Genomic DNA, 19562 nt, shown 5'->3' with positions numbered 1-19562 from the left:
AATAATATGACACAAGAAAGCAAAAAAAAACAAAGAAACAATTGCAGAACCCCAGGAGTACTCTAGTCGCCAACAAATATGTAATGGCTGAAAATTTACATGTCATCGACCTGAACACAAACAGTCATTAGAATTTTACTCTGTACATCTGTTAACACAAGCAGAGTGGCGCAGCGGAAGCGTGCTGGGCCCATAACCCAGAGGTCGATGGATCGAAGCCATCCTCTGCTAAATTGTGCTGCATTGCATCTTTTTCTACAAACTAGCTAAGTTTTTTTCACTTCCCCATTTTGGTTCTCTATATACAGAGAAATGGTTTGCTAGAAAATTGCTCGACTGTATTTGTAGACCATAATTCACATTGTGAAACCCAGCGGTCAATGGATTGAAACCAACCTCTGCTAAATAGTTGTGTTTTATAAACTTCATCATTGCATATCAACTGAACTTTTCTGTCAACAGCAAACGTGTCTCGGATCAAAAACACTAGTCAAAATCCTAAATCCCAGTACAACTCGTGCCAAAGGACCAGAAGGAGATTCGCGACCTCTCAGCATTTTCTATATTCAAACCAAACCATAAAAGATCAATCTTTTCGCTTGGGATTGTGCTGCATTACAACTTTTTTCTACAAACTAGGTAAGTTTTTTTTCATTCCCCCAGTTTGGTTCTCTATATACAGAGAAATGGTTTACTAGAAAATTGCTCGACTGTATTTGTAGGCCATAATTCACATTGTGAAACCCAGCGGTCGATGGATCGAAACCAACCTCTGCTAAATAGTTGTGTTTTATAAACTTCATCATTGCATATCAACTGAACTTTTCTGTCAACAGCAAACGTGTCTCGGATCAAAAACACTAGTCAAAATCCTAAATCCCAGTACAACTCGTGCCAAAGGACCAGAAGGAGATTCGCGACCTCTCAGCATTTTCTATATTCAAACCAAACCATAAAAGGTCAATCTTTTTGCTTGGGATTGTGCTGCATTACAACTTTTTTCTACAAACTAGGTAAGTTTTTTTTACTCCCCCAGTCTGGTTCTCTACATACATAGAAATGGTTTGCTAGAAAATTGCCCGACTGTATTTGTAGGCCATAATTCACATTGTGAAACCCAGCGGTCGATGGATCGAAACCAACCTCTGCTAAATAGTTGTGATTTATAAACTTCATCATTGCATATCAACTGAACTTTTCTGTCAACAGCAAACGTGTCTCGGATCAAAAACACTAGTCAAAATCCTAAATCCCAGTACAACTCGTGCCAAAGGACCAGAAGGAGATTCGCGACCTCTCAGCATTTTCTATAATCAAACCAAACCATAAAAGGTCAATCTTTTTGCTTGGGATTGTGCTGCATTACAACTTTTTTCTACAAACTAGGTAAGTTTTTTTTACTCCCCCAGTCTGGTTCTCTACATACGTAGAAATGGTTTGCTAGAAAATTGCTCGACTTTATTTGTAGGCCATAATTCACATTGTGAACTCCGTAGATGTTCTTCAAATATGGGAGAAAGGAATCTGTACTTAAAAAAAAAAAAAAAAAAAAGCACTCAATGGCACATTTGACTATAAGTAAACTGTGACATGGTGTGGCGTGAAACTGATAATGGCGTTCGTCGGGCATGGGGGATTAGCTCAAGTGGTAGAGCGCTCGCTTAGCATGCGAGAGGTAGCGGGATCGATGCCCGCATTCTCCAATACAATCTTTGGATTCCTTTTTCAGTTGGCCGAGTGAATTGTTTATGCCACCTGCTCGTGGCACACACGTCCAAACCTTGAAGACTTTCAACAATGGCTAAATCAAGCCTTCGATAGCTCAGCTGGTAGAGCGGAGGACTGTAGATCTAAATTAGCAATCCTTAGGTCGCTGGTTCAATTCCGGCTCGAAGGAAGTTTTGTGTATTCTATCACATGTTTTCAACCTTCTGGCAAATACCAGACAGCTATGCTCTTTCTGGACATGTAGACAGAAACACAACCGGAAAGTTTTTTCTCCAGTTTGCCTTGTGAATTCAAAACTTAGGCAGCAACAGTGCTTTTACTTTATGGAGATGCTGAGCACCAATGTGAAAACGTCTTCAACTGTAGCATGCTACCCAAGCAAAAGGAACCAACGTCCCTGGGTGGACTCGAACCACCAACCTTTCGGTTAACAGCCGAACGCGCTAACCGATTGCGCCACAGAGACACAAACGCCTGCCGAACTTTCGTCTAACAGCCGGACGCACCCACCAGTTTTAACCGGAACCTTAAACAATGGTCAGACACCATTTCCTCTAATGATTTTCAACAATAATATGACACAAGAAAGCAAAAAAAAACAAAGAAACAATTGCAGAACCCCAGGAGTACTCTAGTCGCCAACAAATATGTAATGGCTGAAAATTTACATGTCATCGACCTGAACACAAACAGTCATTAGAATTTTACTCTGTACATCTGTTAACACAAGCAGAGTGGCGCAGCGGAAGCGTGCTGGGCCCATAACCCAGAGGTCGATGGATCGAAGCCATCCTCTGCTAAATTGTGCTGCATTGCATCTTTTTCTACAAACTAGCTAAGTTTTTTTCACTTCCCCATTTTGGTTCTCTATATACAGAGAAATGGTTTGCTAGAAAATTGCTCGACTGTATTTGTAGACCATAATTCACATTGTGAAACCCAGCGGTCAATGGATTGAAACCAACCTCTGCTAAATAGTTGTGTTTTATAAACTTCATCATTGCATATCAACTGAACTTTTCTGTCAACAGCAAACGTGTCTCGGATCAAAAACACTAGTCAAAATCCTAAATCCCAGTACAACTCGTGCCAAAGGACCAGAAGGAGATTCGCGACCTCTCAGCATTTTCTATATTCAAACCAAACCATAAAAGATCAATCTTTTCGCTTGGGATTGTGCTGCATTACAACTTTTTTCTACAAACTAGGTAAGTTTTTTTTCATTCCCCCAGTTTGGTTCTCTATATACAGAGAAATGGTTTACTAGAAAATTGCTCGACTGTATTTGTAGGCCATAATTCACATTGTGAAACCCAGCGGTCGATGGATCGAAACCAACCTCTGCTAAATAGTTGTGTTTTATAAACTTCATCATTGCATATCAACTGAACTTTTCTGTCAACAGCAAACGTGTCTCGGATCAAAAACACTAGTCAAAATCCTAAATCCCAGTACAACTCGTGCCAAAGGACCAGAAGGAGATTCGCGACCTCTCAGCATTTTCTATATTCAAACCAAACCATAAAAGGTCAATCTTTTTGCTTGGGATTGTGCTGCATTACAACTTTTTTCTACAAACTAGGTAAGTTTTTTTTACTCCCCCAGTCTGGTTCTCTACATACATAGAAATGGTTTGCTAGAAAATTGCCCGACTGTATTTGTAGGCCATAATTCACATTGTGAAACCCAGCGGTCGATGGATCGAAACCAACCTCTGCTAAATAGTTGTGATTTATAAACTTCATCATTGCATATCAACTGAACTTTTCTGTCAACAGCAAACGTGTCTCGGATCAAAAACACTAGTCAAAATCCTAAATCCCAGTACAACTCGTGCCAAAGGACCAGAAGGAGATTCGCGACCTCTCAGCATTTTCTATAATCAAACCAAACCATAAAAGGTCAATCTTTTTGCTTGGGATTGTGCTGCATTACAACTTTTTTCTACAAACTAGGTAAGTTTTTTTTACTCCCCCAGTCTGGTTCTCTACATACGTAGAAATGGTTTGCTAGAAAATTGCTCGACTTTATTTGTAGGCCATAATTCACATTGTGAACTCCGTAGATGTTCTTCAAATATGGGAGAAAGGAATCTGTACTTAAAAAAAAAAAAAAAAAAAAAAAAAAAAGCACTCAATGGCACATTTGACTATAAGTAAACTGTGACATGGTGTGGCGTGAAACTGATAATGGCGTTCGTCGGGCATGGGGGATTAGCTCAAGTGGTAGAGCGCTCGCTTAGCATGCGAGAGGTAGCGGGATCGATGCCCGCATTCTCCAATACAATCTTTGGATTCCTTTTTCAGTTGGCCGAGTGAATTGTTTATGCCACCTGCTCGTGGCACACACGTCCAAACCTTGAAGACTTTCAACAATGGCTAAATCAAGCCTTCGATAGCTCAGCTGGTAGAGCGGAGGACTGTAGATCTAAATTAGCAATCCTTAGGTCGCTGGTTCAATTCCGGCTCGAAGGAAGTTTTGTGTATTCTATCAGATGTTTTCAACCTTCTGGCAAATACCAGACAGCTATGCTCTTTCTGGACATGTAGACAGAAACACAACCGGAAAGTTTTTTCTCCAGTTTGCCTTGTGAATTCAAAACTTAGGCAGCAACAGTGCTTTTACTTTATGGAGATGCTGAGCACCAATGTGAAAACGTCTTCAACTGTAGCATGCTACCCAAGCAAAAGGAACCAACGTCCCTGGGTGGACTCGAACCACCAACCTTTCGGTTAACAGCCGAACACGCTAACCGATTGCGCCACAGAGACACAAACGCCTGCCGAACTTTCGTCTAACAGCCGGACGCACCCACCAGTTTTAACCGGAACCTTAAACAATGGTCAGACACCATTTCCTCTAATGATTTTCAACAATAATATGACACAAGAAAGCAAAAAAAAACAAAGAAACAATTGCAGAACCCCAGGAGTACTCTAGTCGCCAACAAATATGTAATGGCTGAAAATTTACATGTCATCGACCTGAACACAAACAGTCATTAGAATTTTACTCTGTACATCTGTTAACACAAGCAGAGTGGCGCAGCGGAAGCGTGCTGGGCCCATAACCCAGAGGTCGATGGATCGAAGCCATCCTCTGCTAAATTGTGCTGCATTGCATCTTTTTCTACAAACTAGCTAAGTTTTTTTCACTTCCCCATTTTGGTTCTCTATATACAGAGAAATGGTTTGCTAGAAAATTGCTCGACTGTATTTGTAGACCATAATTCACATTGTGAAACCCAGCGGTCAATGGATTGAAACCAACCTCTGCTAAATAGTTGTGTTTTATAAACTTCATCATTGCATATCAACTGAACTTTTCTGTCAACAGCAAACGTGTCTCGGATCAAAAACACTAGTCAAAATCCTAAATCCCAGTACAACTCGTGCCAAAGGACCAGAAGGAGATTCGCGACCTCTCAGCATTTTCTATATTCAAACCAAACCATAAAAGATCAATCTTTTCGCTTGGGATTGTGCTGCATTACAACTTTTTTCTACAAACTAGGTAAGTTTTTTTTCATTCCCCCAGTTTGGTTCTCTATATACAGAGAAATGGTTTACTAGAAAATTGCTCGACTGTATTTGTAGGCCATAATTCACATTGTGAAACCCAGCGGTCGATGGATCGAAACCAACCTCTGCTAAATAGTTGTGTTTTATAAACTTCATCATTGCATATCAACTGAACTTTTCTGTCAACAGCAAACGTGTCTCGGATCAAAAACACTAGTCAAAATCCTAAATCCCAGTACAACTCGTGCCAAAGGACCAGAAGGAGATTAGCGACCTCTCAGCATTTTCTATATTCAAACCAAACCATAAAAGGTCAATCTTTTTGCTTGGGATTGTGCTGCATTACAACTTTTTTCTACAAACTAGGTAAGTTTTTTTTACTCCCCCAGTCTGGTTCTCTACATACATAGAAATGGTTTGCTAGAAAATTGCCCGACTGTATTTGTAGGCCATAATTCACATTGTGAAACCCAGCGGTCGATGGATCGAAACCAACCTCTGCTAAATAGTTGTGATTTATAAACTTCATCATTGCATATCAACTGAACTTTTCTGTCAACAGCAAACGTGTCTCGGATCAAAAACACTAGTCAAAATCCTAAATCCCAGTACAACTCGTGCCAAAGGACCAGAAGGAGATTCGCGACCTCTCAGCATTTTCTATAATCAAACCAAACCATAAAAGGTCAATCTTTTTGCTTGGGATTGTGCTGCATTACAACTTTTTTCTACAAACTAGGTAAGTTTTTTTTACTCCCCCAGTCTGGTTCTCTACATACGTAGAAATGGTTTGCTAGAAAATTGCTCGACTTTATTTGTAGGCCATAATTCACATTGTGAACTCCGTAGATGTTCTTCAAATATGGGAGAAAGGAATCTGTACTTAAAAAAAAAAAAAAAAAAAAAAAAAAAAGCACTCAATGGCACATTTGACTATAAGTAAACTGTGACATGGTGTGGCGTGAAACTGATAATGGCGTTCGTCGGGCATGGGGGATTAGCTCAAGTGGTAGAGCGCTCGCTTAGCATGCGAGAGGTAGCGGGATCGATGCCCGCATTCTCCAATACAATCTTTGGATTCCTTTTTCAGTTGGCCGAGTGAATTGTTTATGCCACCTGCTCGTGGCACACACGTCCAAACCTTGAAGACTTTCAACAATGGCTAAATCAAGCCTTCGATAGCTCAGCTGGTAGAGCGGAGGACTGTAGATCTAAATTAGCAATCCTTAGGTCGCTGGTTCAATTCCGGCTCGAAGGAAGTTTTGTGTATTCTATCAGATGTTTTCAACCTTCTGGCAAATACCTGACAGCTATGCTCTTTCTGGACATGTAGACAGAAACACAACCGGAAAGTTTTTTCTCCAGTTTGCCTTGTGAATTCAAAACTTAGGCAGCAACAGTGCTTTTACTTTATGGAGATGCTGAGCACCAATGTGAAAACGTCTTCAACTGTAGCATGCTACCCAAGCAAAAGGAACCAACGTCCCTGGGTGGACTCGAACCACCAACCTTTCGGTTAACAGCCGAACACGCTAACCGATTGCGCCACAGAGACACAAACGCCTGCCGAACTTTCGTCTAACAGCCGGACGCACCCACCAGTTTTAACCGGAACCTTAAACAATGGTCAGACACCATTTCCTCTAATGATTTTCAACAATAATATGACACAAGAAAGCAAAAAAAAACAAAGAAACAATTGCAGAACCCCAGGAGTACTCTAGTCGCCAACAAATATGTAATGGCTGAAAATTTACATGTCATCGACCTGAACACAAACAGTCATTAGAATTTTACTCTGTACATCTGTTAACACAAGCAGAGTGGCGCAGCGGAAGCGTGCTGGGCCCATAACCCAGAGGTCGATGGATCGAAGCCATCCTCTGCTAAATTGTGCTGCATTGCATCTTTTTCTACAAACTAGCTAAGTTTTTTTCACTTCCCCATTTTGGTTCTCTATATACAGAGAAATGGTTTGCTAGAAAATTGCTCGACTGTATTTGTAGACCATAATTCACATTGTGAAACCCAGCGGTCAATGGATTGAAACCAACCTCTGCTAAATAGTTGTGTTTTATAAACTTCATCATTGCATATCAACTGAACTTTTCTGTCAACAGCAAACGTGTCTCGGATCAAAAACACTAGTCAAAATCCTAAATCCCAGTACAACTCGTGCCAAAGGACCAGAAGGAGATTCGCGACCTCTCAGCATTTTCTATATTCAAACCAAACCATAAAAGATCAATCTTTTCGCTTGGGATTGTGCTGCATTACAACTTTTTTCTACAAACTAGGTAAGTTTTTTTTCATTCCCCCAGTTTGGTTCTCTATATACAGAGAAATGGTTTACTAGAAAATTGCTCGACTGTATTTGTAGGCCATAATTCACATTGTGAAACCCAGCGGTCGATGGATCGAAACCAACCTCTGCTAAATAGTTGTGTTTTATAAACTTCATCATTGCATATCAACTGAACTTTTCTGTCAACAGCAAACGTGTCTCGGATCAAAAACACTAGTCAAAATCCTAAATCCCAGTACAACTCGTGCCAAAGGACCAGAAGGAGATTAGCGACCTCTCAGCATTTTCTATATTCAAACCAAACCATAAAAGGTCAATCTTTTTGCTTGGGATTGTGCTGCATTACAACTTTTTTCTACAAACTAGGTAAGTTTTTTTTACTCCCCCAGTCTGGTTCTCTACATACATAGAAATGGTTTGCTAGAAAATTGCCCGACTGTATTTGTAGGCCATAATTCACATTGTGAAACCCAGCGGTCGATGGATCGAAACCAACCTCTGCTAAATAGTTGTGATTTATAAACTTCATCATTGCATATCAACTGAACTTTTCTGTCAACAGCAAACGTGTCTCGGATCAAAAACACTAGTCAAAATCCTAAATCCCAGTACAACTCGTGCCAAAGGACCAGAAGGAGATTCGCGACCTCTCAGCATTTTCTATAATCAAACCAAACCATAAAAGGTCAATCTTTTTGCTTGGGATTGTGCTGCATTACAACTTTTTTCTACAAACTAGGTAAGTTTTTTTTACTCCCCCAGTCTGGTTCTCTACATACGTAGAAATGGTTTGCTAGAAAATTGCTCGACTTTATTTGTAGGCCATAATTCACATTGTGAACTCCGTAGATGTTCTTCAAATATGGGAGAAAGGAATCTGTACTTAAAAAAAAAAAAAAAAAAAAAAAAAAAAGCACTCAATGGCACATTTGACTATAAGTAAACTGTGACATGGTGTGGCGTGAAACTGATAATGGCGTTCGTCGGGCATGGGGGATTAGCTCAAGTGGTAGAGCGCTCGCTTAGCATGCGAGAGGTAGCGGGATCGATGCCCGCATTCTCCAATACAATCTTTGGATTCCTTTTTCAGTTGGCCGAGTGAATTGTTTATGCCACCTGCTCGTGGCACACACGTCCAAACCTTGAAGACTTTCAACAATGGCTAAATCAAGCCTTCGATAGCTCAGCTGGTAGAGCGGAGGACTGTAGATCTAAATTAGCAATCCTTAGGTCGCTGGTTCAATTCCGGCTCGAAGGAAGTTTTGTGTATTCTATCAGATGTTTTCAACCTTCTGGCAAATACCTGACAGCTATGCTCTTTCTGGACATGTAGACAGAAACACAACCGGAAAGTTTTTTCTCCAGTTTGCCTTGTGAATTCAAAACTTAGGCAGCAACAGTGCTTTTACTTTATGGAGATGCTGAGCACCAATGTGAAAACGTCTTCAACTGTAGCATGCTACCCAAGCAAAAGGAACCAACGTCCCTGGGTGGACTCGAACCACCAACCTTTCGGTTAACAGCCGAACACGCTAACCGATTGCGCCACAGAGACACAAACGCCTGCCGAACTTTCGTCTAACAGCCGGACGCACCCACCAGTTTTAACCGGAACCTTAAACAATGGTCAGACACCATTTCCTCTAATGATTTTCAACAATAATATGACACAAGAAAGCAAAAAAAAACAAAGAAACAATTGCAGAACCCCAGGAGTACTCTAGTCGCCAACAAATATGTAATGGCTGAAAATTTACATGTCATCGACCTGAACACAAACAGTCATTAGAATTTTACTCTGTACATCTGTTAACACAAGCAGAGTGGCGCAGCGGAAGCGTGCTGGGCCCATAACCCAGAGGTCGATGGATCGAAGCCATCCTCTGCTAAATTGTGCTGCATTGCATCTTTTTCTACAAACTAGCTAAGTTTTTTTCACTTCCCCATTTTGGTTCTCTATATACAGAGAAATGGTTTGCTAGAAAATTGCTCGACTGTATTTGTAGACCATAATTCACATTGTGAAACCCAGCGGTCAATGGATTGAAACCAACCTCTGCTAAATAGTTGTGTTTTATAAACTTCATCATTGCATATCAACTGAACTTTTCTGTCAACAGCAAACGTGTCTCGGATCAAAAACACTAGTCAAAATCCTAAATCCCAGTACAACTCGTGCCAAAGGACCAGAAGGAGATTCGCGACCTCTCAGCATTTTCTATATTCAAACCAAACCATAAAAGATCAATCTTTTCGCTTGGGATTGTGCTGCATTACAACTTTTTTCTACAAACTAGGTAAGTTTTTTTTCATTCCCCCAGTTTGGTTCTCTATATACAGAGAAATGGTTTACTAGAAAATTGCTCGACTGTATTTGTAGGCCATAATTCACATTGTGAAACCCAGCGGTCGATGGATCGAAACCAACCTCTGCTAAATAGTTGTGTTTTATAAACTTCATCATTGCATATCAACTGAACTTTTCTGTCAACAGCAAACGTGTCTCGGATCAAAAACACTAGTCAAAATCCTAAATCCCAGTACAACTCGTGCCAAAGGACCAGAAGGAGATTAGCGACCTCTCAGCATTTTCTATATTCAAACCAAACCATAAAAGGTCAATCTTTTTGCTTGGGATTGTGCTGCATTACAACTTTTTTCTACAAACTAGGTAAGTTTTTTTTACTCCCCCAGTCTGGTTCTCTACATACATAGAAATGGTTTGCTAGAAAATTGCCCGACTGTATTTGTAGGCCATAATTCACATTGTGAAACCCAGCGGTCGATGGATCGAAACCAACCTCTGCTAAATAGTTGTGATTTATAAACTTCATCATTGCATATCAACTGAACTTTTCTGTCAACAGCAAACGTGTCTCGGATCAAAAACACTAGTCAAAATCCTAAATCCCAGTACAACTCGTGCCAAAGGACCAGAAGGAGATTCGCGACCTCTCAGCATTTTCTATAATCAAACCAAACCATAAAAGGTCAATCTTTTTGCTTGGGATTGTGCTGCATTACAACTTTTTTCTACAAACTAGGTAAGTTTTTTTTACTCCCCCAGTCTGGTTCTCTACATACGTAGAAATGGTTTGCTAGAAAATTGCTCGACTTTATTTGTAGGCCATAATTCACATTGTGAACTCCGTAGATGTTCTTCAAATATGGGAGAAAGGAATCTGTACTTAAAAAAAAAAAAAAAAAAAAAAAAAAAAGCACTCAATGGCACATTTGACTATAAGTAAACTGTGACATGGTGTGGCGTGAAACTGATAATGGCGTTCGTCGGGCATGGGGGATTAGCTCAAGTGGTAGAGCGCTCGCTTAGCATGCGAGAGGTAGCGGGATCGATGCCCGCATTCTCCAATACAATCTTTGGATTCCTTTTTCAGTTGGCCGAGTGAATTGTTTATGCCACCTGCTCGTGGCACACACGTCCAAACCTTGAAGACTTTCAACAATGGCTAAATCAAGCCTTCGATAGCTCAGCTGGTAGAGCGGAGGACTGTAGATCTAAATTAGCAATCCTTAGGTCGCTGGTTCAATTCCGGCTCGAAGGAAGTTTTGTGTATTCTATCAGATGTTTTCAACCTTCTGGCAAATACCTGACAGCTATGCTCTTTCTGGACATGTAGACAGAAACACAACCGGAAAGTTTTTTCTCCAGTTTGCCTTGTGAATTCAAAACTTAGGCAGCAACAGTGCTTTTACTTTATGGAGATGCTGAGCACCAATGTGAAAACGTCTTCAACTGTAGCATGCTACCCAAGCAAAAGGAACCAACGTCCCTGGGTGGACTCGAACCACCAACCTTTCGGTTAACAGCCGAACACGCTAACCGATTGCGCCACAGAGACACAAACGCCTGCCGAACTTTCGTCTAACAGCCGGACGCACCCACCAGTTTTAACCGGAACCTTAAACAATGGTCAGACACCATTTCCTCTAATGATTTTCAACAATAATATGACACAAGAAAGCAAAAAAAAACAAAGAAACAATTGCAGAACCCCAGGAGTACTCTAGTCGCCAACAAATATGTAATGGCTGAAAATTTACATGTCATCGACCTGAACACAAACAGTCATTAGAATTTTACTCTGTACATCTGTTAACACAAGCAGAGTGGCGCAGCGGAAGCGTGCTGGGCCCATAACCCAGAGGTCGATGGATCGAAGCCATCCTCTGCTAAATTGTGCTGCATTGCATCTTTTTCTACAAACTAGCTAAGTTTTTTTCACTTCCCCATTTTGGTTCTCTATATACAGAGAAATGGTTTGCTAGAAAATTGCTCGACTGTATTTGTAGACCATAATTCACATTGTGAAACCCAGCGGTCAATGGATTGAAACCAACCTCTGCTAAATAGTTGTGTTTTATAAACTTCATCATTGCATATCAACTGAACTTTTCTGTCAACAGCAAACGTGTCTCGGATCAAAAACACTAGTCAAAATCCTAAATCCCAGTACAACTCGTGCCAAAGGACCAGAAGGAGATTCGCGACCTCTCAGCATTTTCTATATTCAAACCAAACCATAAAAGATCAATCTTTTCGCTTGGGATTGTGCTGCATTACAACTTTTTTCTACAAACTAGGTAAGTTTTTTTTCATTCCCCCAGTTTGGTTCTCTATATACAGAGAAATGGTTTACTAGAAAATTGCTCGACTGTATTTGTAGGCCATAATTCACATTGTGAAACCCAGCGGTCGATGGATCGAAACCAACCTCTGCTAAATAGTTGTGTTTTATAAACTTCATCATTGCATATCAACTGAACTTTTCTGTCAACAGCAAACGTGTCTCGGATCAAAAACACTAGTCAAAATCCTAAATCCCAGTACAACTCGTGCCAAAGGACCAGAAGGAGATTAGCGACCTCTCAGCATTTTCTATATTCAAACCAAACCATAAAAGGTCAATCTTTTTGCTTGGGATTGTGCTGCATTACAACTTTTTTCTACAAACTAGGTAAGTTTTTTTTACTCCCCCAGTCTGGTTCTCTACATACATAGAAATGGTTTGCTAGAAAATTGCCCGACTGTATTTGTAGGCCATAATTCACATTGTGAAACCCAGCGGTCGATGGATCGAAACCAACCTCTGCTAAATAGTTGTGATTTATAAACTTCATCATTGCATATCAACTGAACTTTTCTGTCAACAGCAAACGTGTCTCGGATCAAAAACACTAGTCAAAATCCTAAATCCCAGTACAACTCGTGCCAAAGGACCAGAAGGAGATTCGCGACCTCTCAGCATTTTCTATATTCAAACCAAACCATAAAAGATCAATCTTTTCGCTTGGGATTGTGCTGCATTATAACTTTTTTCTACAAACTAGGTAAGTTTTTTTTCATTCCCCCAGTTTGGTTCTCTATATACAGAGAAATGGTTTACTAGAAAATTGCTCGACTGTATTTGTAGGCCATAATTCACATTGTGAAACCCAGCGGTCGATGGATCGAAACCAACCTCTGCTAAATAGTTGTGTTTTATAAACTTCATCATTGCATATCAACTGAACTTTTCTGTCAACAGCAAACGTGTCTCGGATCAAAAACACTAGTCAAAATCCTAAATCCCAGTACAACTCGTGCCAAAGGACCAGAAGGAGATTCGCGACCTCTCAGCATTTTCTATATTCAAACCAAACCATAAAAGGTCAATCTTTTTGCTTGGGATTGTGCTGCATTACAACTTTTTTCTACAAACTAGGTAAGTTTTTTTTACTCCCCCAGTCTGGTTCTCTACATACATAGAAATGGTTTGCTAGAAAATTGCCCGACTGTATTTGTAGGCCATAATTCACATTGTGAAACCCAGCGGTCGATGGATCGAAACCAACCTCTGCTAAATAGTTGTGATTTATAAACTTCATCATTGCATATCAACTGAACTTTTCTGTCAACAGCAAACGTGTCTCGGATCAAAAACACTAGTCAAAATCCTAAATCCCAGTACAACTCGTGCCAAAGGACCAGAAGGAGATTCGCGACCTCTCAGCATTTTCTATAATCAAACCAAACCATAAAAGGTCAATCTTTTTGCTTGGGATTGTGCTGCATTACAACTTTTTTCTACAAACTAGGTAAGTTTTTTTTACTCCCCCAGTCTGGTTCTCTACATACGTAGAAATGGTTTGCTAGAAAATTGCTCGACTTTATTTGTAGGCCATAATTCACATTGTGAACTCCGTAGATGTTCTTCAAATATGGGAGAAAGGAATCTGTACTTAAAAAAAAAAAAAAAAAAAAAAAAAAAAGCACTCAATGGCACATTTGACTATAAGTAAACTGTGACATGGTGTGGCGTGAAACTGATAATGGCGTTCGTCGGGCATGGGGGATTAGCTCAAGTGGTAGAGCGCTCGCTTAGCATGCGAGAGGTAGCGGGATCGATGCCCGCATTCTCCAATACAATCTTTGGATTCCTTTTTCAGTTGGCCGAGTGAATTGTTTATGCCACCTGCTCGTGGCACACACGTCCAAACCTTGAAGACTTTCAACAATGGCTAAATCAAGCCTTCGATAGCTCAGCTGGTAGAGCGGAGGACTGTAGATCTAAATTAGCAATCCTTAGGTCGCTGGTTCAATTCCGGCTCGAAGGAAGTTTTGTGTATTCTATCAGATGTTTTCAACCTTCTGGCAAATACCAGACAGCTATGCTCTTTCTGGACATGTAGACAGAAACACAACCGGAAAGTTTTTTCTCCAGTTTGCCTTGTGAATTCAAAACTTAGGCAGCAACAGTGCTTTTACTTTATGGAGATGCTGAGCACCAATGTGAAAACGTCTTCAACTGTAGCATGCTACCCAAGCAAAAGGAACCAACGTCCCTGGGTGGACTCGAACCACCAACCTTTCGGTTAACAGCCGAACACGCTAACCGATTGCGCCACAGAGACACAAACGCCTGCCGAACTTTCGTCTAACAGCCGGACGCACCCACCAGTTTTAACCGGAACCTTAAACAATGGTCAGACACCATTTCCTCTAATGATTTTCAACAATAATATGACACAAGAAAGCAAAAAAAAACAAAGAAACAATTGCAGAACCCCAGGAGTACTCTAGTCGCCAACAAATATGTAATGGCTGAAAATTTACATGTCATCGACCTGAACACAAACAGTCATTAGAATTTTACTCTGTACATCTGTTAACACAAGCAGAGTGGCGCAGCGGAAGCGTGCTGGGCCCATAACCCAGAGGTCGATGGATCGAAGCCATCCTCTGCTAAATTGTGCTGCATTGCATCTTTTTCTACAAACTAGCTAAGTTTTTTTCACTTCCCCATTTTGGTTCTCTATATACAGAGAAATGGTTTGCTAGAAAATTGCTCGACTGTATTTGTAGACCATAATTCACATTGTGAAACCCAGCGGTCAATGGATTGAAACCAACCTCTGCTAAATAGTTGTGTTTTATAAACTTCATCATTGCATATCAACTGAACTTTTCTGTCAACAGCAAACGTGTCTCGGATCAAAAACACTAGTCAAAATCCTAAATCCCAGTACAACTCGTGCCAAAGGACCAGAAGGAGATTCGCGACCTCTCAGCATTTTCTATATTCAAACCAAACCATAAAAGATCAATCTTTTCGCTTGGGATTGTGCTGCATTACAACTTTTTTCTACAAACTAGGTAAGTTTTTTTTCATTCCCCCAGTTTGGTTCTCTATATACAGAGAAATGGTTTACTAGAAAATTGCTCGACTGTATTTGTAGGCCATAATTCACATTGTGAAACCCAGCGGTCGATGGATCGAAACCAACCTCTGCTAAATAGTTGTGTTTTATAAACTTCATCATTGCATATCAACTGAACTTTTCTGTCAACAGCAAACGTGTCTCGGATCAAAAACACTAGTCAAAATCCTAAATCCCAGTACAACTCGTGCCAAAGGACCAGAAGGAGATTCGCGACCTCTCAGCATTTTCTATATTCAAACCAAACCATAAAAGGTCAATCTTTTTGCTTGGGATTGTGCTGCATTACAACTTTTTTCTACAAACTAGGTAAGTTTTTTTTACTCCCCCAGTCTGGTTCTCTACATACATAGAAATGGTTTGCTAGAAAATTGCCCGACTGTATTTGTAGGCCATAATTCACATTGTGAAACCCAGCGGTCGATGGATCGAAACCAACCTCTGCTAAATAGTTGTGATTTATAAACTTCATCATTGCATATCAACTGAACTTTTCTGTCAACAGCAAACGTGTCTCGGATCAAAAACACTAGTCAAAATCCTAAATCCCAGTACAACTCGTGCCAAAGGACCAGAAGGAGATTCGCGACCTCTCAGCATTTTCTATATTCAAACCAAACCATAAAAGATCAATCTTTTCGCTTGGGATTGTGCTGCATTACAACTTTTTTCTACAAACTAGGTAAGTTTTTTTTCATTCCCCCAGTTTGGTTCTCTATATACAGAGAAATGGTTTACTAGAAAATTGCTCGACTGTATTTGTAGGCCATAATTCACATTGTGAAACCCAGCGGTCGATGGATCGAAACCAACCTCTGCTAAATAGTTGTGTTTTATAAACTTCATCATTGCATATCAACTGAACTTTTCTGTCAACAGCAAACGTGTCTCGGATCAAAAACACTAGTCAAAATCCTAAATCCCAGTACAACTCGTGCCAAAGGACCAGAAGGAGATTCGCGACCTCTCAGCATTTTCTATATTCAAACCAAACCATAAAAGGTCAATCTTTTTGCTTGGGATTGTGCTGCATTACAACTTTTTTCTACAAACTAGGTAAGTTTTTTTTACTCCCCCAGTCTGGTTCTCTACATACATAGAAATGGTTTGCTAGAAAATTGCCCGACTGTATTTGTAGGCCATAATTCACATTGTGAAACCCAGCGGTCGATGGATCGAAACCAACCTCTGCTAAATAGTTGTGATTTATAAACTTCATCATTGCATATCAACTGAACTTTTCTGTCAACAGCAAACGTGTCTCGGATCAAAAACACTAGTCAAAATCCTAAATCCCAGTACAACTCGTGCCAAAGGACCAGAAGGAGATTCGCGACCTCTCAGCATTTTCTATAATCAAACCAAACCATAAAAGGTCAATCTTTTTGCTTGGGATTGTGCTGCATTACAACTTTTTTCTACAAACTAGGTAAGTTTTTTTTACTCCCCCAGTCTGGTTCTCTACATACGTAGAAATGGTTTGCTAGAAAATTGCTCGACTTTATTTGTAGGCCATAATTCACATTGTGAACTCCGTAGATGTTCTTCAAATATGGGAGAAAGGAATCTGTACTTAAAAAAAAAAAAAAAAAAGCACTCAATGGCACATTTGACTATAAGTAAACTGTGACATGGTGTGGCGTGAAACTGATAATGGCGTTCGTCGGGCATGGGGGATTAGCTCAAGTGGTAGAGCGCTCGCTTAGCATGCGAGAGGTAGCGGGATCGATGCCCGCATTCTCCAATACAATCTTTGGATTCCTTTTTCAGTTGGCCGAGTGAATTGTTTATGCCACCTGCTCGTGGCACACACGTCCAAACCTTGAAGACTTTCAACAATGGCTAAATCAAGCCTTCGATAGCTCAGCTGGTAGAGCGGAGGACTGTAGATCTAAATTAGCAATCCTTAGGTCGCTGGTTCAATTCCGGCTCGAAGGAAGTTTTGTGTATTCTATCAGATGTTTTCAACCTTCTGGCAAATACCAGACAGCTATGCTCTTTCTGGACATGTAGACAGAAACACAACCGGAAAGTTTTTTCTCCAGTTTGCCTTGTGAATTCAAAACTTAGGCAGCAACAGTGCTTTTACTTTATGGAGATGCTGAGCACCAATGTGAAAACGTCTTCAACTGTAGCATGCTACCCAAGCAAAAGGAACCAACGTCCCTGGGTGGACTCGAACCACCAACCTTTCGGTTAACAGCCGAACGCGCTAACCGATTGCGCCACAGAGACACAAACGCCTGCCGAACTTTCGTCTAACAGCCGGACGCACCCACCAGTTTTAACCGGAACCTTAAACAATGGTCAGACACCATTTCCTCTAATGATTTTCAACAATAATATGACACAAGAAAGCAAAAAAAAACAAAGAAACAATTGCAGAACCCCAGGAGTACTCTAGTCGCCAACAAATATGTAATGGCTGAAAATTTACATGTCATCGACCTGAACACAAACAGTCATTAGAATTTTACTCTGTACATCTGTTAACACAAGCAGAGTGGCGCAGCGGAAGCGTGCTGGGCCCATAACCCAGAGGTCGATGGATCGAAGCCATCCTCTGCTAAATTGTGCTGCATTGCATCTTTTTCTACAAACTAGCTAAGTTTTTTTCACTTCCCCATTTTGGTTCTCTATATACAGAGAAATGGTTTGCTAGAAAATTGCTCGACTGTATTTGTAGACCATAATTCACATTGTGAAACCCAGCGGTCAATGGATTGAAACCAACCTCTGCTAAATAGTTGTGTTTTATAAACTTCATCATTGCATATCAACTGAACTTTTCTGTCAACAGCAAACGTGTCTCGGATCAAAAACACTAGTCAAAATCCTAAATCCCAGTACAACTCGTGCCAAAGGACCAGAAGGAGATTCGCGACCTCTCAGCATTTTCTATATTCAAACCAAACCATAAAAGATCAATCTTTTCGCTTGGGATTGTGCTGCATTACAACTTTTTTCTACAAACTAGGTAAGTTTTTTTTCATTCCCCCAGTTTGGTTCTCTATATACAGAGAAATGGTTTACTAGAAAATTGCTCGACTGTATTTGTAGGCCATAATTCACATTGTGAAACCCAGCGGTCGATGGATCGAAACCAACCTCTGCTAAATAGTTGTGTTTTATAAACTTCATCATTGCATATCAACTGAACTTTTCTGTCAACAGCAAACGTGTCTCGGATCAAAAACACTAGTCAAAATCCTAAATCCCAGTACAACTCGTGCCAAAGGACCAGAAGGAGATTCGCGACCTCTCAGCATTTTCTATATTCAAACCAAACCATAAAAGGTCAATCTTTTTGCTTGGGATTGTGCTGCATTACAACTTTTTTCTACAAACTAGGTAAGTTTTTTTTACTCCCCCAGTCTGGTTCTCTACATACATAGAAATGGTTTGCTAGAAAATTGCCCGACTGTATTTGTAGGCCATAATTCACATTGTGAAACCCAGCGGTCGATGGATCGAAACCAACCTCTGCTAAATAGTTGTGATTTATAAACTTCATCATTGCATATCAACTGAACTTTTCTGTCAACAGCAAACGTGTCTCGGATCAAAAACACTAGTCAAAATCCTAAATCCCAGTACAACTCGTGCCAAAGGACCAGAAGGAGATTCGCGACCTCTCAGCATTTTCTATATTCAAACCAAACCATAAAAGATCAATCTTTTCGCTTGGGATTGTGCTGCATTACAACTTTTTTCTACAAACTAGGTAAGTTTTTTTTCATTCCCCCAGTTTGGTTCTCTATATACAGAGAAATGGTTTACTAGAAAATTGCTCGACTGTATTTGTAGGCCATAATTCACATTGTGAAACCCAGCGGTCGATGGATCGAAACCAACCTCTGCTAAATAGTTGTGTTTTATAAACTTCATCATTGCATATCAACTGAACTTTTCTGTCAACAGCAAACGTGTCTCGGATCAAAAACACTAGTCAAAATCCTAAATCCCAGTACAACTCGTGCCAAAGGACCAGAAGGAGATTCGCGACCTCTCAGCATTTTCTATATTCAAACCAAACCATAAAAGGTCAATCTTTTTGCTTGGGATTGTGCTGCATTACAACTTTTTTCTACAAACTAGGTAAGTTTTTTTTACTCCCCCAGTCTGGTTCTCTACATACATAGAAATGGTTTGCTAGAAAATTGCCCGACTGTATTTGTAGGCCATAATTCACATTGTGAAACCCAGCGGTCGATGGATCGAAACCAACCTCTGCTAAATAGTTGTGATTTATAAACTTCATCATTGCATATCAACTGAACTTTTCTGTC

The 19562-nt window shown here is 40.4% G+C and overlaps 14 non-coding genes across 14 annotated transcripts; all 14 read left to right on the top strand.

Annotated features, from left to right (window-relative positions):
* Nucleotides 1–1630: 1630 nt before the first annotated feature.
* Nucleotides 1631–1703, top strand: TRNAA-AGC (transfer RNA alanine (anticodon AGC)). Its single transcript has one exon. It is a non-coding gene; the product is annotated as a tRNA-Ala (tRNA).
* A 108-nt stretch (nt 1704–1811) lies between these two features.
* On the top strand, nt 1812–1897 carry TRNAY-GUA (transfer RNA tyrosine (anticodon GUA)). The gene is given in 2 exon segments: nt 1812–1848; nt 1862–1897. It is a non-coding gene; the product is annotated as a tRNA-Tyr (tRNA).
* Nucleotides 1898–3935: 2038 nt separating this feature from the next.
* Nucleotides 3936–4008, top strand: TRNAA-AGC (transfer RNA alanine (anticodon AGC)). Its single transcript has one exon. It is a non-coding gene; the product is annotated as a tRNA-Ala (tRNA).
* Nucleotides 4009–4116: 108 nt separating this feature from the next.
* Nucleotides 4117–4202, top strand: TRNAY-GUA (transfer RNA tyrosine (anticodon GUA)). Its single transcript is given in 2 exon segments — nt 4117–4153; nt 4167–4202. It is a non-coding gene; the product is annotated as a tRNA-Tyr (tRNA).
* A 2038-nt stretch (nt 4203–6240) lies between these two features.
* Nucleotides 6241–6313, top strand: TRNAA-AGC (transfer RNA alanine (anticodon AGC)). Its single transcript has one exon. It is a non-coding gene; the product is annotated as a tRNA-Ala (tRNA).
* A 108-nt stretch (nt 6314–6421) lies between these two features.
* TRNAY-GUA (transfer RNA tyrosine (anticodon GUA)) lies at nt 6422–6507 on the top strand. Its single transcript is given in 2 exon segments — nt 6422–6458; nt 6472–6507. It is a non-coding gene; the product is annotated as a tRNA-Tyr (tRNA).
* Nucleotides 6508–8545: 2038 nt separating this feature from the next.
* On the top strand, nt 8546–8618 carry TRNAA-AGC (transfer RNA alanine (anticodon AGC)). The gene has a single exon. It is a non-coding gene; the product is annotated as a tRNA-Ala (tRNA).
* Nucleotides 8619–8726: 108 nt separating this feature from the next.
* Nucleotides 8727–8812, top strand: TRNAY-GUA (transfer RNA tyrosine (anticodon GUA)). Its single transcript is given in 2 exon segments — nt 8727–8763; nt 8777–8812. It is a non-coding gene; the product is annotated as a tRNA-Tyr (tRNA).
* A 2038-nt stretch (nt 8813–10850) lies between these two features.
* Nucleotides 10851–10923, top strand: TRNAA-AGC (transfer RNA alanine (anticodon AGC)). The gene has a single exon. It is a non-coding gene; the product is annotated as a tRNA-Ala (tRNA).
* Nucleotides 10924–11031: 108 nt separating this feature from the next.
* TRNAY-GUA (transfer RNA tyrosine (anticodon GUA)) lies at nt 11032–11117 on the top strand. Its single transcript is given in 2 exon segments — nt 11032–11068; nt 11082–11117. It is a non-coding gene; the product is annotated as a tRNA-Tyr (tRNA).
* Nucleotides 11118–13902: 2785 nt separating this feature from the next.
* TRNAA-AGC (transfer RNA alanine (anticodon AGC)) lies at nt 13903–13975 on the top strand. The gene has a single exon. It is a non-coding gene; the product is annotated as a tRNA-Ala (tRNA).
* A 108-nt stretch (nt 13976–14083) lies between these two features.
* On the top strand, nt 14084–14169 carry TRNAY-GUA (transfer RNA tyrosine (anticodon GUA)). Its single transcript is given in 2 exon segments — nt 14084–14120; nt 14134–14169. It is a non-coding gene; the product is annotated as a tRNA-Tyr (tRNA).
* A 2775-nt stretch (nt 14170–16944) lies between these two features.
* On the top strand, nt 16945–17017 carry TRNAA-AGC (transfer RNA alanine (anticodon AGC)). Its single transcript has one exon. It is a non-coding gene; the product is annotated as a tRNA-Ala (tRNA).
* A 108-nt stretch (nt 17018–17125) lies between these two features.
* Nucleotides 17126–17211, top strand: TRNAY-GUA (transfer RNA tyrosine (anticodon GUA)). The gene is given in 2 exon segments: nt 17126–17162; nt 17176–17211. It is a non-coding gene; the product is annotated as a tRNA-Tyr (tRNA).
* The last annotated feature ends 2351 nt before the right edge of the window (nt 17212–19562 follow it).

This window comes from Dendrobates tinctorius, unplaced genomic scaffold (assembly GCF_039654945.1).
Source record: "Dendrobates tinctorius isolate UK_male_01 unplaced genomic scaffold, ASM3965494v1 ptg000251l, whole genome shotgun sequence".
In the NCBI taxonomy this organism is placed as follows: domain Eukaryota; kingdom Metazoa; phylum Chordata; class Amphibia; order Anura; family Dendrobatidae; genus Dendrobates; species Dendrobates tinctorius.
Note: the sequence above shows the minus strand (reverse complement) of the source record. Positions and strands in the feature narration are given on the sequence as shown.